The 16,450-nt window shown below is 42.5% G+C and overlaps 1 pseudogene; it reads left to right on the top strand.

The window, feature by feature from the left end:
• Positions 1 to 8,359: 8,359 nt before the first annotated feature.
• LOC122450220 lies at positions 8,360 to 9,285 on the top strand (annotated as a pseudogene).
• Positions 9,286 to 16,450: the final 7,165 nt, after the last annotated feature.

Below are 16,450 nucleotides of genomic sequence, written 5' to 3'. Positions count from 1 at the left end.
CATATACAAAAGTTAACTCAAATTGCCCAAAGACCTAAACAGAAGATCTGAAATTATAAAATTCAGAAGAAAAGCTTCATGACATGGGGTGTCATAGCCAAGAAATCATTGCAAAATCTAAAGTGCAGGCACCAAAAGAAAAACAGATAAATAAACTGAACATCATGAAAATAAAAAACCTTTGTTCATCAAAGGACACTATTAAGAGAATGAAAAAGTACCTTACAGTATGGGGAAAGCATTTGAAAATCATTTGCTGGTAAGAGATTAATATCTAGAAAATGTATGCAATTCATATGCAAAATGTATGCAATATCTAGAAAAAAATAATGCAGTTCACAATGGGCAAAAGATTTGAATCTAAATGGCCAATAAGCATAAGATACACAACCTCACTAATCATTAGGGAAAAGCAAATCATAACACAATGGGCTACCATTTCATATCTGTTAGGATGACTATTATAAAAAACAGATAATAACAAGTGTCAGTGGAAGTGCTAAAATTGGAACCCTGCCCATTGTTGATGGGACTACAAAATGGTACAGCCACTGTGGAAAATGGCATGGTAGTTCCTTTAAAAAGTAAACATAGAATTACCATGATCTTTTTCTAACTCAACCTAGGTATCTTCCAGACTGCTCCCAACATCAGCATGTGAACCTTAAGTCTGGATCATGGAAACCTCCAGATAGACTTTGTCTCCTCAGCCTAACTCAGACTCTACTGATACAGGCTCTGTGTAGAAGGTCTGCCTCAACCCAGTGTGTTCTGAAGACTCCAGGAGAGAGAGGTGAGTCATTTTCCCTTAGGGACAAACATCAGGACATCTGAGGAGGATCCTGATGTCTTTGTGGGAAGAGAGGGGTGGCCTGCAGGATACAGTAGGAGATGTCGGGATGGCTCAGTAGGAGCTTTCGGGATGGTTCATAGAGTGAGTTCAGGTTAAAAGACAGAGCTTGCCATTGGGAAAACCAGCCTCCCCTCTAGGACCATGGCAAAATAGCGGATGCTGAGAACAGTCACAGTAGTAAAGAGCTCCCTTTAGTATTGTTATTAATGGTTAAGATGAGAAACGCTGGGCTGGATGAAGCACAAGCTGGAATCAAGATAGCCAGGAGAAATATCAATAACCTCAGATATGATGATGACACCACCCTTATGGCAGAAAGTGAAGAGGAACTAAAGAGCCTCTTGATGAAAGTGAAAGATGAGAGTGAAAAAGTTGGCTTAAAGCTTAACATTCAGAAAACTAAGATCATGACATCTGGTTCCATCACTTCATGGGAAATAGATGGGGAGACAGTGGAAATCGTGTCAGACTTGATTTTTTTGGGCTCCAGAATCACTGCTGATGGTGATTGCAGCCATGAAATTAAAAGATGCTTACCCCTTGGAAGGAAAGTTTTGACCAACCTAGATAGCATATTCAAAAGCAGAGATATTACTTGGCCAACAAAGGTCCATCTGGTCAAGGCTATGGTTTTTCCAGTGGTCATGTATGGATGTGAGAGATGGACTGTGAAGAAAGCTGAGCACTGAAAAATTGATGCTTTTGAACTATGGTGCTGGAGAAGATTCTTGAGAGTCCCTTGGACTGCAAGGAGGTCCAACCAGTCCATCCTAAAGGAGATCAGTCCTGGGTGTTCATTGGAAGGCCTGATGCTGAAGCTGAAACTCTAATACTTTGGCCACCTCATGCGAAGAGTTGACTCTTTGGAAAAGACCCTGATGCTGGGAGGGATTGGGGGCGGGAGGAGAAGGGGACGACAGAGGATGAGATGGCTGGATGGCATCACCGACTCGATGGGCATGGGTTTGGGTAAACTCCGGGAGTTTGTGATGGACAGGGAGGCCTGGCATGCTGCAATTCATGGGGTCGCAAAGAGTCGGACACGACTGAGCGACTGAACTGAACTGACCTGAAGCAATAATAATGACATTGATAGTTATTCTCCAATGATCACATTGGATCTTCCCTAAATCATGAGAGGTAGGCAGGACTGGGATGAAGGTCCCCACATGATAGATAAGGAAACAGTCCAAGGAGCAGAGAGGTTAACAGCCTCATCAAAGTCACAGACTGGGACTCAAACCTAATTTCTCACTCATAACCTTAACTCACAGTTCTGTCCACAATACAGCATAAAATCAAAACTCCAGATTAAGTCAAACACAAAATGAATAGCAAACCTTTACCCAGTTGTGGCTGATTCCTATTTAAATAAGTCACACTCAGAAAGCACACACATCAGGCAGCTGTTTGCACCTTCAGGGGAGGCTGTGTCCTCAGCAGGCCCTGCAGGAAGGAAGGTGAGGGTGGAGAGGGGTACAGTGGTCACTGAGATCACAGGATGCTCTGCCTCCAGGGAGATGTGCCTGATGCAATAGGATGTGAGGGGAGCCGGGGAGGGGCCCAAGAGGACTGGAGACAGGGACAGAATGTCCCCAGTCACCCCAGAGAAGATACCAGGCCCATCTTGGGGCCCTTTTGGCTGCACCTCAGGGACAGGGCCTGTTGTTTCCTTTTTCTTTTGGGAATAGAGTAACTGATCATGAAGATTAGCCAGACCGCTTTATAAAACCCTCTTTCCCACCCTTCCCTCACTAACAGAGGAAAATGGTACCATTTGTCCTAAGGCCTCCAGAAAATGAATTGAGCCTCATGCTGAGCGGTGAGAGCACATGGCCTGTGGTGGATGGTGGGTGGGGGGCAGGAGATCACAGGGCACAGTAAGGGAGCTGCACAACCGGGATGAGAGGCATGCAGACCTGGGAGCGGGACTTCTGCTGGGATCAGCTGGCTCCCGGAGGGCTGGAGCAGAGGCCTGGAGACACAGATCTAAGAATGAGGCCAAGTGAGTTGGGGCTGGCAGAGAAAACCAGAATGACCAGGATAACAGCAGAAACCTGACTATATAGTAATCACTAGAGGGATGACACGAAGTTTGAGTAAAGAGCGGATAGAAGAGTGCTTCATGTTTGAGGAGAACAGGTTAGATCAGGGACATGAGCCTAGGGACCACAGGGCAGATCCCCCTCTCATGGACTCTCATACCCAGACAGAAAATATACCTTCTCTGTGGCATGACCTCATCTCCTGACTTGAGGTCATGACTTCTCACCTTCTGTCATTCTCATTCTTGTATGTGTGTCCTTGTCTAAGAGGAGAACTTCTCCCACCCATCCCCCAATACTTGATCTTCTACAAGCCTCAGGTCCTGATTATTATTAGAAGAAACCCTCTGCGGCCTCCAAGGCCTGTGCTCCTGTGTTATGTGTTAGGGACCGCCTCGTGCAGATCTTAGCTATGTAACCCAGACCAGGTTAGTATCTCCATCCTGTGAGTGCTACTTGCACTCCTCCTGCCTCAGTCTGGCCCCGCCTCAGTCACAGCTGCTGAAATAGTCTAGAGAAAAAAAGGAGAAATCAAAAATAAGGAGATGGAAGGGACAGATCAGTTACACTCACTTATTAAAGATTCAGCATCAATGAGTGCTATCTTTTCAGTGTGGTCCTGTAGATTGAATCTTGGCATTAAAGTTAGAAGATGTGAAATTGATTCCTTCATTGGCCCCTTATTTCCTCCATGATCACTTGGGGACTCTGCTTCCCAAATACATCATTCTGAGATGCTCTCAGATTGAAAAGGTAGCCTACCTAACAGTTTACTGCACTGACTGAATGCTCTCTAGATATGGAGCCACATACAATTTTGGGGGAGACATTGAAATAAATGACACAGGCTTTCTTTAGTCATTTGCTCACATTTTTGCTGTGGAGGCAAGAAGCAAGACAATGACAGGTAAGGACTTGACAGAACATGCCTGCCAAGTGTGTGGAAGGGTGGTAGGAAAGAGAAGAAACCAGATAAGCAGAGTTGGATTGTGAATGACACTAAAGGTATATTTTTGTTGAATCTGGAAAGGGGGAAGATGGTGGATTATTAGGCATTTTCAACAAGACTAGTCAAGCAGTAAGACTGAGGTTGTGTGGGCAAAGAAACTGGAGGGCCTGTGATGGAGCTCCTAGGAAGTGGGACCTCAGGGAGGAAGAGAGACCTGTTTGGAACTGGAAAAGCACATTCACTTAGGATAAGGGTGATGCCACAGAGAAGAGGATATTCTTTCATTCATTCAAGAATTATTAGCACGTTTCTCTACCATGGATATACTGGTAGTAAATGTAAAAACACAGCCCCAGTGTCATGGGGCTTCCCATGCTGTTGGTCCCAATGCTGTATTAGAGAAAATGTAGATATACATTAGATGTGGAGACATTTCTAATTAAAAAACAAAACAAACAAACAACAACAACAAAAACACTTCTTATTCTGACCTAGTTAGCCAAAGCTGATGGAAGGTTTTAGAGAATTTCCATTTGTGGAGGCACTTAAGAGATAGCCAGTAAGTCTCACTTTGCCTCAGAGGTATATTATCCAGCAGCAGAAAGGAGGAAGATTCCCCAGGAATGGAGTCCTTCATGCGTTTATTTAAAAACCACCTACTGAGCACCAAACAGGTTCAACAGAGTCCATGAATACAGAAATGAAGAAAGTACAATCCTTTTACTAAAAGCACTCACAGTCCAGTGAATGGACAAATGGGTGCATTAGCAACACACTTCACACCCTCCCCATGTTATTTAATTCAGCCCATTAATAAGTCTTTCTTCAAAACACTGAGAAAATCTACCTGGAGGAGACTGCAAAGGCTTCACCAAGAAGGTGCCAGGATCTTGGCCAGGTGTGGAAATAGGCAGGGGAAAGTATTCCAGATAACTAGTGCGAGTTGCAAGCATGACTGTTTCAGGTAGTGGCAGATTCTCCAGTGTGGCTGAACCTAGGATGAATATATAGAGGAATGGTAAGAAGTGAGGCTAATAAAATAGGCAAGACCAAGTTTGTATCCATGTTGAGTAGTCTGAAATTTTTCTTGTAGTCATGAGATCTCCAGTGGTTTTCAGGAGGTCTGTCACACCATGGTAAATAGATGGATTGGTAGTGGAAAACTACAGGGAGAGCTTTCTAGTAACACAAGCAATTGATGATGAGACTTCAGGAAGACAAAAAGGGCAGAAAGAGGAGACAAGCAGCATGAAAGAATTCAGGGAAAGGGCCCTGGGGCACATTATTGAGAAAGATCTGGCAGAAGCTGTATGACTGAAGCATAATGGAGAAGGGAGATGTAGAAAGGGATGAGGCTGAAAAATGGGCAGGGACTAGACCCGGCAGGAACCTGTAAACCAGGGTGAGGAGTGTGGATTCCATCGTTAGTATGGTGATATTAGTAATTCCAAGAAGGTCTTAGGCATAGCCTGGCATAATATAAATTTGTCTTTTTAATAGTCTCTTCAGCTGTAGTATGGAGAACGGATTATAGAGTGTCCAAGAGACAGACCACAGAGGTCAGTTAGGAGGCTTTCAACATCTGGGTGAAAGAAGATGGTGGTTTAAATGAGTGTTAGCGGGAGAAAAGAAAAAGGGTAGGGAGTGAAATACATTTTGTAGATGGATAGGATTTGCTAATTACCCAGATATAAAGGAAGAGGTGAGGGATTAAACTCAGGATTATCCCTGGGTTTCTGACCTCACTACTGGATGTGTTCAGTCATGTCTGACTCTTTTCAGCCCCATGGGTTGTAGCCTGCCAGGCTGCTCTGTCCATGGAATTTTCCAGGTAAGAATACTGGAGTGGGGTGCCATTTCCTTCTCCAGGGGATCTTCCTGACCCAGGGATGGAAACTGTATCTTGAGTCTCTTGCATTGGCAGGCAGATTCTTTACCACTAGCGCCACTGGGGAGCCCTCACTACCAGATGGACAACAGTAATATGTACTACGATGGACAAGTCATAGGGAGGAAATAGTCTGTGAGGAGATGAAAAGATGTGTTTTCACTGTATTTTGTTTGAGATGACAGTGAAATATCTAGGTGGAGATACCCAACAGGTAGTAGGATATACTAGTCTGGAACTGAGAGTAGAAGGTATGTGTTTGAAAATTCTCTGAACAGAGATAGTTTAAAAAATCATCACAGGATCAACATAGGAATGGCAGGAATTTATCCTTTTTATGGCTGAATAGTATTTCGTTATGTATATATGCCACATTTTATTTATCCATTCCTTCACTGTGCTAAGTGTTTTAAAAAATTATCTCAGCTAACCCTCAGAAGAAAATTTTTATGTAGGAATTGAGAATAAGAGATGGGACACAGTTCAAAATTTTAGAAACAAATGATCATGCACTTTCACAGTAAATGATGATCAAAGAAGAAAAAAGGAGATAAAAGATCACAGAAGGAAGAAGAATGGTGTAAAATTTCAGGAAATTCAGAGGTTAGTCTTGCTTTATGGCAAGGTTCCTGAGTGTCAAGTAAGGACCTCTAGAAGCTTTCTTCAGTTCAGTTCAGTCACTCAGTCATGTCTGGCTCTTTGCGGCCCCATGGACTGCAGCACGCCAGGCCTCCCTGTATAGCACCAACTCCTGAGTTTTCTCAAACTCATGTCCATTGAGTTGGTGATGCCATCCAACCATCTCATCCTCTGCTGTCCCCTTCTCCTCCTGCCCTCAATCTTTCCCAGCATCAGGGTCTTTTCCAATGAGTCAGTTCTTTGTATCAGGTGGCCAAAGTATTGGAGTTTCAGCTTCAGCATCAGTCCTTCCAATGAATATTCAGGACTGAGTTCCTTTAGGATGGACTGGTTGGATCTCCTTGCAGTCCAAGGGACTCTCAAGTGTCTTCTCCAACACCACCGTTCAAAAGCATCAATTCTTCAGTGCTCAATTATCTTTATAGTCCAACTCTCACATCCATACATGACTACTGGAAAAACAATAGCTTTCACTAGATGGACCTTTGTTGGCCAAGTAATGTCTCTGCTTTTTAATATGCTATCTAGGTTGGTCATAGCTTTTCTTCTAAGGAGCAAGCATCTTTTAATTGATGCTTTGCAGTTACCATCTGCAGTGATTTTGAGCCCAAAAAAATAAAGTCTGCCACTGTTTCCACTTTCCCATCTACTTTGCCATAATATGGGCCAGATACCATGATCTTTTGTTTCTGAAATGTTGAGTTTTATCCAACTTTTCACTCTCCTCTTTCATTTTCATCAAAGACTTCATCAAGAGACTCTTTAGTTCTTCTTTCACCTTCTGGCCAATAAGGGGGTATCATCTGCATATCTGAGGTTATTGATATTTCTCTCCGCAATTTGATTCCAGTGTTTGTCTTCATCCAGCCCCAGCATGTTCTCATGATGTACTCCCTTGCAATATAGTTAATAATCAGGGTGACAATATACAGCCTTGATGTACTCCTTTCCCTATTTGGAACCAGTCTGTTGTTCCATGTCCAGTTCTAACTGTTGCTTCCTGACTTGCATATATGTTTCTCAAGAGGCAGGTCAGGTGGTCTGATATTCCCATCTCTTTCAGAATTTTCCACAGTTTATTGTGATCCACACAGTCAAAGGCTTTGACATAGTCAACAAAGCAGAAGTAGATGTTTTTCTGGAACTCTCTTGCTTTTTCAGTCATCCAGTGAATGTTGGCAATTTGATCTCTGGTTCCTGTGCCTTTTCTAAATCCAGCTTGAACATCTGGAAGTTCACGGTTTACGTACTGTTGAAGTCTGGCTTGGAGAATTTTGAGCATTACTTTACTAGCATGTGAGATGAGTGCAGTTGTTTGGTAGTTAGAGCATTCTTAGGCGTTGCCTTTCTTTGGGATTGGAATGAAAACTGACCTTTTCCAGTTGTGGCCACTGCTGAGTTTTCCAAATTTGCTGGCATATTGACGTTCTCTAAGAACCTTTCTTAGAGAAAATATTTAGAACTTGGAGGGGAGTGAATTATCATAGGAAGTGAATAATCAGGCTTAATTGTTTGTTGTGTATTGAAGCTTTACATTTCAGGAGAGAAACACCCCTTTGTAATTAGGAGTATAGGTTGAGTTGGGAGGCAAAGGAAGACAGTGAATGTTTTTGGGTAAGTTTTGAATCAAATAGGTATCTGTGTCCTTCATAGCACCGAACTTGACTATGCAGAGACCACAAAAACCTTTCATCCACTTAATTCCTTCATGAATGATGCCTTACTAGCTCTATTGCTATTTAATGTCCTGACCACTCAATAGTTTTATGAGAACCTTGAGGGCAGAGGTGAAATATAATGTTCCACAATTCATATTAGGATTATTTTCTAATTTCTTTTAAGGTCCAGAAGTAAGACAAGGGCTAAGCCTTCCATGTAAATGATCAGAGTTTGAACCTGAACACTATAATCCTGCTGACAATGTGCACTCTCTAGAAGGGCCCTGTGGAAGGGAATTTCTGTTGAGAGAGAAATTTCTGTTGGCCATGTCAGCCTCCAGTATCACCTCAAATATTCCAGCAGTCTTCCTGTTGGTGGGGATCCCAGGCCTGTAGCACCTACATATCTGGATCTCTATTCCTTTCTCCTCAGCCTATACACAGGCTCTGCTTGGCAACTGCACCCTCTTCTTCATTATTCAGGCTGATGCAGCCCTGTATGAGCCCACATGTTGGCAGCCACTGATTCAGTTCTTTCCTCTTCAACTGTGCCCAAAATGCTGGCCATATTCTGGTTCAGGGATCAAGAGATCAACTTCTATGCCTGTCTGGTCCAGATGTTCTTTCTCCACTCCTCCATCATGGAGTCAGCAGTGCAGCTGGCCATGGCCTTTGACCGCTATGTGGCCATCTGCAAGCCACTGCACTACAGCACCATCCTCACCGGGCCACTTATCACCAAGATCGGCTTGGCTGCTGTGACTCGGGCTGTGACACTCATGACTCCGCTCCCCTTTCTGCTCTGAGGCTTCCACTACTGCCGAGGTCCAGTGATTGCCCATTGCTACTGTGAGCACATGGCTGTGGTAAGGCTGGCCTGTGGGGACACTCGCTTCAACAACATCTATGGCATTGCTGTGGCCATGTTCATGGTGGCGTTCAGTCTGCTTCTTGTTATCCTGTCTTATATCTTCATCCTCCAGGCAGTTCTATAGCTTGCCTCTCAGGAGGCTCACTACAAAGACTTTGGGACATGTGTGTCCCACATAGGTGCCATTTTAACCTTCTACACACCTCCCGTCATCTCCTCAGTCATGCACCGGGTTGCTCACCAGACTGCTCCACATGTGCACATCCTCCTTGCCAATTTCTATCTGCTCTTTTCACCCATGGTGAACCCCATCATCTGTGGGGTCAAGACCAAGCAGATTCGTGAAGGAGTCTTGGGACTGTTCCTGAGAAAGGATGTATAAATGATGTCTGGATCAGACAGGCATAGAAGTTGAGGGGCAGGTGGAGATAGAGTGGGACTGGTGGAGTGCTGAAGTTGGGGTGAGGGAATGATAAGTAGTAGGGGCTGCCAGAGTCTCCATGCTCAGTTCTTTCTTGCGTGCATGCTAAGTCACTTCAGTCATGTCCGACTCTTCATGACCCTATGGACTATAGCTTACCAGGTTCCTCTGACCATGGGATTCTCCAGGTAAGAATACTAGAATGGGTTGCCATTCCCTTCTTCAGGGGATCTTCCCAACCCAGGGATCAAACTCCCTGTCTCTTATGTCTCCTGCATTGGCACCACTAGCACCACCTGAGAAGCCCTTAGTTCTTTCCTGGTACACTGAAAAAGCTAGCTGGTATCCTGCAACTCAGAGTCACCAGTCTGATCTGGGCTCAAGGTTCTGTGTAGTCTGGTAACCTCTGGACTCAAACTGCTGACTTTGCTGTCTCCTCAGAAAGCCCACTCTTCTATCAGAGGCAAAGGTTGGACCCACTCTCCTGCTGGCAACATTACTAAGAACACAAAGATGCTTTTGCAGTTATTTATGAAGTGGATTTGGTAAGTTATCCAGTCAAGATCTGGGTAAGGACCAACATTTCATCTGAGGCAGGAAAGCCCCTTTAGTCTGCAGTTTGTGCCCCATCTTTGCCTAAATATTACCAGTTTTGGGAGCTCATGATCTTTCAGGATTATAGGCTCCAATATAGACAGCTTCACTTGTTAAGATTTATTTCTTCAAAAAAGTTGGCTTATTGTTTGACTTCTTTTGGCCTCTATGTCCCCGTGAGCAATCCCACCCGTTAAATACTTTTGGTAAGACAAATCTTTCTGCCATTTGTCTATGTATCATGCAACTCTTTATTTGTACACAGATGTATTTTATGTTTTTACAAAGAATGTGAATTCCTCTTTTATTTACTAGTCCATTCACAAAATATTATTGAGTGCTAAATCTATGCTAGGGGCTGTACATGGATTGTTATGGTAGGGGTGTTAGACTTATGTTTATGTCCTGAGACAAAGAAGGAAATATCAAGTGCAATAGGTTGTGTTATATCAAGTGCAATAGGTTGTGTTCTATGAACTCACGATCACAAGGCCCAGTATCAAGTAATAAATAGGTAAGCAAAGCAGATGGGCAATGGAAATGTTTTTTCAAAGTGTTTCATAAAAATGTTTTATTAAGGTAACTTATGTGGAACGAAGAAAACCCTAAAGACCATTTTAAATACATTTAATCTGGGGTCATTTCTCATGTCACCATAGAAAATGGGGATATTGACCTATGCTTTCTTTTTTCCCTCTCTTTTCCTCTATCCAATACAAATTTACATACTATAGAATTCTCAAGTATTAATCCTGACAACTAGCATTTGTGTGGCCACACAAGCCCTTATTTACAATCTTTCACATATGCATTTTCTACGTTTATCTTGTGACTCCTTTGTTTCCCCAGACTGTTTAGAAATTATATGTATCTTTACCTATCTCTAGTTCTATATCTATTTATATATACCTGTCTATTCATACTACTAGCTTTGAAAGAGAATCTCTAAGCTCTTGTTAGATGGTTGGAAGGAGTCACAGAGGGAAGGGTGTAGCTGGAGACCAGGGACTTACACTCATTTCCCATCTCTGCTCCTATAATTCCCTCTGACATTTACACACACACACACACACACACACACACACACACACACACAAATGATGTTACACGTTTAGTTCAAAACGTCTTGCTTGTTTCTTAAGAGCATGGTTAGGATGGGTGGAAAGCCCGAAACTAACAGTAAATACTAACAATACATAAAGAAATATAGAGTGCAGCATGCCCTAAAAGAAGCTGTTTCCAACTAGATCTGAAAGAGACACGTGCACCCCAATGTTCATCGCAGCACTGTTTATAATTGCCAGGACATGGAAGCAACCTAGATGCCCATCAGCAGATGAATGGATAAGGAAGCTATGGTACATATATACAATGGAATATTACTCAGCCATTAAAAAGAATTCATTTGAATCAGTTCTAATGAGATGGATGAAACTGGAGCCCATTATACAGAGTGAAGTAAGCCGGAAAGATAAAGACCAATACAGTATACTAACACATATATATGGAATTTAAAAAGATGGTAATGATAACCCTATATGCAAAACAGAAAAAGAGACACAGACGTACAGAACAGACTTTGGGACTCTGTGGCAGAAGGCGAGGGTGGGATGTTCTGAGAGAATAGCATGGAAACAAGTATACTATCAAGGGTGAAATAAATCACTAGCTTAAGTTGGATGCATGAGACAAGTGCTTAGGGCTGGTGGACTGGGAAGACCCAGAGGGATGGGATGGGGAGGGAGGTGGGAGGGGGGATCGGGATGGGGAACACATGTAAATCCATGGCTGATTCATGTCAATGTATGGCAAAAACCACTACAATATTGTAAAGTAATTAGCCTCCAACTAATAAAAATAAATGGAAAAAAAAAAAAAAAAGAAGCTGTTTCCAAAAACAGAAGTCTGCTTATCCTTAACCTTACACAAGAAATGTCACCAGCCTGAGGGTCATATACCTCACCAATGAAGAAGTAATGGCCTCGGTTCCAGTACAAGTCCAATATTATAAGGTTCCCAAAGCCAAGTAATATCTCTAACATGAGCAACAGTCATTAGTCATAAACAGCAAAAGGAAAGTTACCTTATGTATTCACTCATTTTTTATACAAGCAAATCATGAACGAGAAATATGAGCAGCCTATAGGCATGTAAAATTTTACCATTGTACAAGGAATAGGAGATGAGGAAAAAGAAACCAGGTGCAGTGGTCTGGGTCTAGTGATGATATTTCCAGTCACCTAATAATTAGGACTTGCCAACATCCCAAATGGGTGTGCAGAGCTGTTTATCATCCATGAAGCGTCAGGACAGTGCTTGAGTATAGGACCTAGTGCTACTCAGCAATCTCATGACTCCTTCTTTCCTGCTATTCAAAAGCCTTGTGTTTGAATCTCTTTTCTCTCACACCTTATATGTAATATTTTAAGGAATTCCACTGGTCCATTTTATAGATACACACAAAACCTGCTGACTTCTCAGTACATGCATGCCACCAATTTGGTTATGAGACATCATCCTCTCTGGATTACTATAGAGCCTCTTTAGTCATTTCCTTATTTCTCCCCTCAACTCTTTGTGCTGTTCTCATCATAGAATGCAGAGACATTAAAAAATAGTGCTCAATTATGTAAGTTCTTTAGTTAAAAATGAATATTGACTGCACACAAAAAAAGAGCAAGAAGCAAACGGAATTGATCCTAAATATTGTAATATTCTAGCAGTTATTTCCAATAGTTATCTAAGCCATGGGCACTCCCATTTCTTGTGACTTTCATTCCTGTCCCTATGACATCACACTAGAGTCAAGGGGTAATATAAGGTACTTTGTTCCCTGAAATCCTGCCTACTTTATCTAGGTTTTACTTGGATATTGTGACTGTAAGCTATTTGTTGTTCAGTCCCTAAGTCATGTCAAATCCTTTGTGACCCCATGGACTGCAGCATGCCAGGTCTCCCTATCCTACAATATCTCTTGGAGTTTGCCCAAGATCTTATCCATTGAATTGGTGATGTCGTCCAACCAATGAAACCAATATTAACACAGCCTCCCTGCCCATAGCCTAGATCCCTGCTTCCTATAAGCATAACATATCTAATGTTAAGAGAACAATATGATCTCTTGTTCCTTCATGAACTTTCTCTAAATCCAAAGCTGATTTTTTCCTCTTGCTTGCTTTTCCCTTGACACCAGCTTTTGTTTCATTGGGGTTTAGGTCAGGTTCCCTTCATATAGTCTCTCTCCTCAACCCTACTGTGCTTAGTTAATTTAAGTTCCAAATTTAAAGATGTTATGTAGGAATCTCACTTTATCTCAACATCCCAGGAGATCATCCATAATGGAAGAATGCTGAGTCCACACCACCTGAGGGCCAAGAGTTAAGAAAGTTATATTCAGTAGTATACTCCTGTCAGAAAGAGTAGCTACACTGTGTGTAACTGGAGTATAGAGGCCTAAGATTGCTTTTAAAACATATAACCAACCAAATTAAATTATAATAGGAAGTGTAAGCTGACTCATAATTACTATGGAAATTTAATCAGTAATAAAAACCTGGCAATAAAGAAAAGTACAAGACTAGCGGGCCTCATTTATGAATTCCACCAAATATTTAAAAGAACAATTAACACTAGTTCTCCTCAGATTTGTTGAAAAATCATAGAAGAGGGAACACTTCCAAACTCACGAGGCCAGCATTACTGCAATACCAAAGTCAGACAAAAACATCACAAGAAAACTGTAGGCCAATATCGCTTTGAGTATAGGTGTGAAAATCCTCATGAGCTATTTCTGTCACTCTCAGTCAACCTAGCTAACACTGTGCATCCTGAGGACCCACACTTCCCAACCTGCCTGCCCCAGCTGCCCTTCCAGTGGAGCTTCTTCCTCGCCTGGTGGGCCACCCCGGAGTTCATGGCTGCCCTCACAAACAGTTCCCACCCTGGGGGCCCAGCCCCTCCCACCAGTTCCCCTGCTGAGGTCGCCGTGGCCAGGCCTCACACAGCCAGGCTGGGGGCCAGTTCCGCCCACTAACCCTCAGAGGTAACTGGGACAGGGACTTGCTCCACTCAGGGTGTCTGCAGCAGTCTCAATCCTGTGGGGCCAACTGGGCCAGAGACCAGCCCTGCCTGCCAGTGTGTCTGCAGCAATCATGACCCAGCTACCAAGAGAAGGTGTACATAGTCCACATGGAGATATCCTTGGAGATCCTGGCTCTGATGCTGGGGGAGGGGTTGTACCACTGGACCCATAGGACACCTACATAATATCACTCATTAAAGACTTGGCAATGTAACTGATATATCTAATAAATATATATTTAAAAAACCCACAGAGTTATGCAAAATGAGATGAATAAACTCTAAATGAAAGAGAAAGACAAAACACTGGAAAAAGAACTAAATAAAATGGAGATAAGCAACTTAGCAGATAAAGAGGTCCAAATAATTGTCATAAATATGTTTATGATTGGGAAAAAAAATGGATGAACTCAGAACTTCAACAAACAGAAAAAAAAAACCCCACAAAACTGAAGAATATAATAAGTAAAAGAAAAAATACACCAAAAGGAATAAATAACAGACAGAGAATGCAGGAGAATGGATTGGCAATCTGGAGACAGGGTAGTGTAAATTATTCAATCAGAATAGTAGAAAAACGAATTTAAAAAATGAGAACAATTTAAGGGAACTCTGGTATATGAAACATACTTACAATCACATTTGTTGTTGTTTAGCGGCTAAGTTGTGTCTGACTCTGTGTGATCCCTTGGACTCTAGCCTACTAGGCTCCTCTGTCCAAGAAATTTCCCAGGCAAGAATACTGGAGTGGGTTGCAGTTTCCATCTCTAGGGGATCTTCCCCATCCAGGGAAGATCTTTACTACTGAGCCACCAGGGATGCCCAACAATCACATTTGATGGCATTTTGGCTGAACACTTCCTAAACCCGAAGAGGGAAACAGATTTCCAGGTATAGGATACAGGGAATCCAAAACAAGATGATCCAAAGAGACTCACACTAAGACATAAATAAAACTATATAAAGCATGTATACATTTCTGATTGCAATGGTGTGAAACTCGAAATGAATTACAGGAAGAAAAGTGAGAGGAACACAAACATAAGGGGTCTAACAAACCTGCTCTAAAAAACCAACAAGTCAACCAAGAAGTCAAAGAGGAAGCTGCCTTGAGTCCCACAATCCATGGGATGCAGCAAAGCAGTTCTAAGAGGGAAGTGCATGGTGACACTGGGCTATCTCAAAAAATAAGAAAATTGTCAAACAGCCTAACCTATCACCTAAAAAAGTTAGAAAAAGAAGTAAAGCCCCAAAGTGAAGCCCAAAATCAGCAGAAGGAAGGAAATAATAATTAGAGAGGAAATAAAATAGATGAAAAAAATCCAGAAAAGGTCAGTGAAACGAAGAGCTGGGTTTTTTGAAAAGACAAACAAAGTTGATAAACTTTTAGCCAGGCTAAAAGTGAAGAAAGTAGAGAAGAAAGTGAAGTGAAATTCGCTCAGTCGTGTCTGACTCTTTGCAATCCCAGGGACTGTACAGTCTATGGAATTCTCCAGGCCAGAACACTGGAGTGAACACAGTGAGGGAAGTCTGGACCAGAGGTAAGGATTTGGTAATAAATTTCAGTTTGCACCAAGATGGAAACAATTTATGAATAATAAAGGCAGTGGTTAACAACCTTAGCTGCACATGGAAATCACCCAGAGAACTCTGAAAAGCTACACTGAGTGTTTGGAAAAGCAATAGAGCCCCCACAGATTCTGACTAGACTGGTATAGAACAGTGGTTCTCCAACTTCAGCATGTGTTGGAAACACCTGAAACTACCTGCTAAACCTCAGATTGTTGGCCACTATCCCAAGAATTTCCAATTCAGAAGATTAAGGCTTCCCAGATGGCACTAGTGGTAAGGAACCCACCTGCCAATGCAGGGTTCAATCCCTGGGTTGGGAAGATCCCCTAGAGGAGGGCTTCCCACTCCAGTATTCTTGCCTGGAGAATCCCATGGACAGAGGAGCCTGGCGGGCTACTGTCCATGGGGTCGCAGAGTCAGACTCCAGGAGTTTCTAATTCAGATGATTAAGAATTTGCATTTCTAAAATGTCTCAGGTGATACTGTTGGTGCAGCTTCTAGAGGAAAGATTTATAAACTTATGAATATTCTCCTGACAGCATAAACATTCTTCTAAGTGCCAGAGTAAACATAATAACTTCACTGTAGCTGTCATTATTAGAGATTTCAGCAATTTTCCTAAGCTCAAAGATGAGGATTAGGATGTATTAATGAGAAAAACTCTCAGACATGAAAAGTGAGTTTTGCTATCAACCATCTAGAGGAACAGTTGAGACCATGAAGTGATTGGCCACTAGCTACACAGTCTTGTTTTGCTCAAACATGTTTCTAGAGGGAGAGGGTTGGGACTGTAAGTGCCTGTGCCTGTATTAAGTCGCTTTAGTCGTGTCCGACTCGATGTGACCCTATGGACTGTAGCCCGCCAACTTCCTCTGCCCAT

Source organism: Cervus canadensis, chromosome 11, assembly GCF_019320065.1.
Source record: "Cervus canadensis isolate Bull #8, Minnesota chromosome 11, ASM1932006v1, whole genome shotgun sequence".
In the NCBI taxonomy this organism is placed as follows: domain Eukaryota; kingdom Metazoa; phylum Chordata; class Mammalia; order Artiodactyla; family Cervidae; genus Cervus; species Cervus canadensis.
This window is presented reverse-complemented; position numbering and strand designations above follow the sequence as displayed.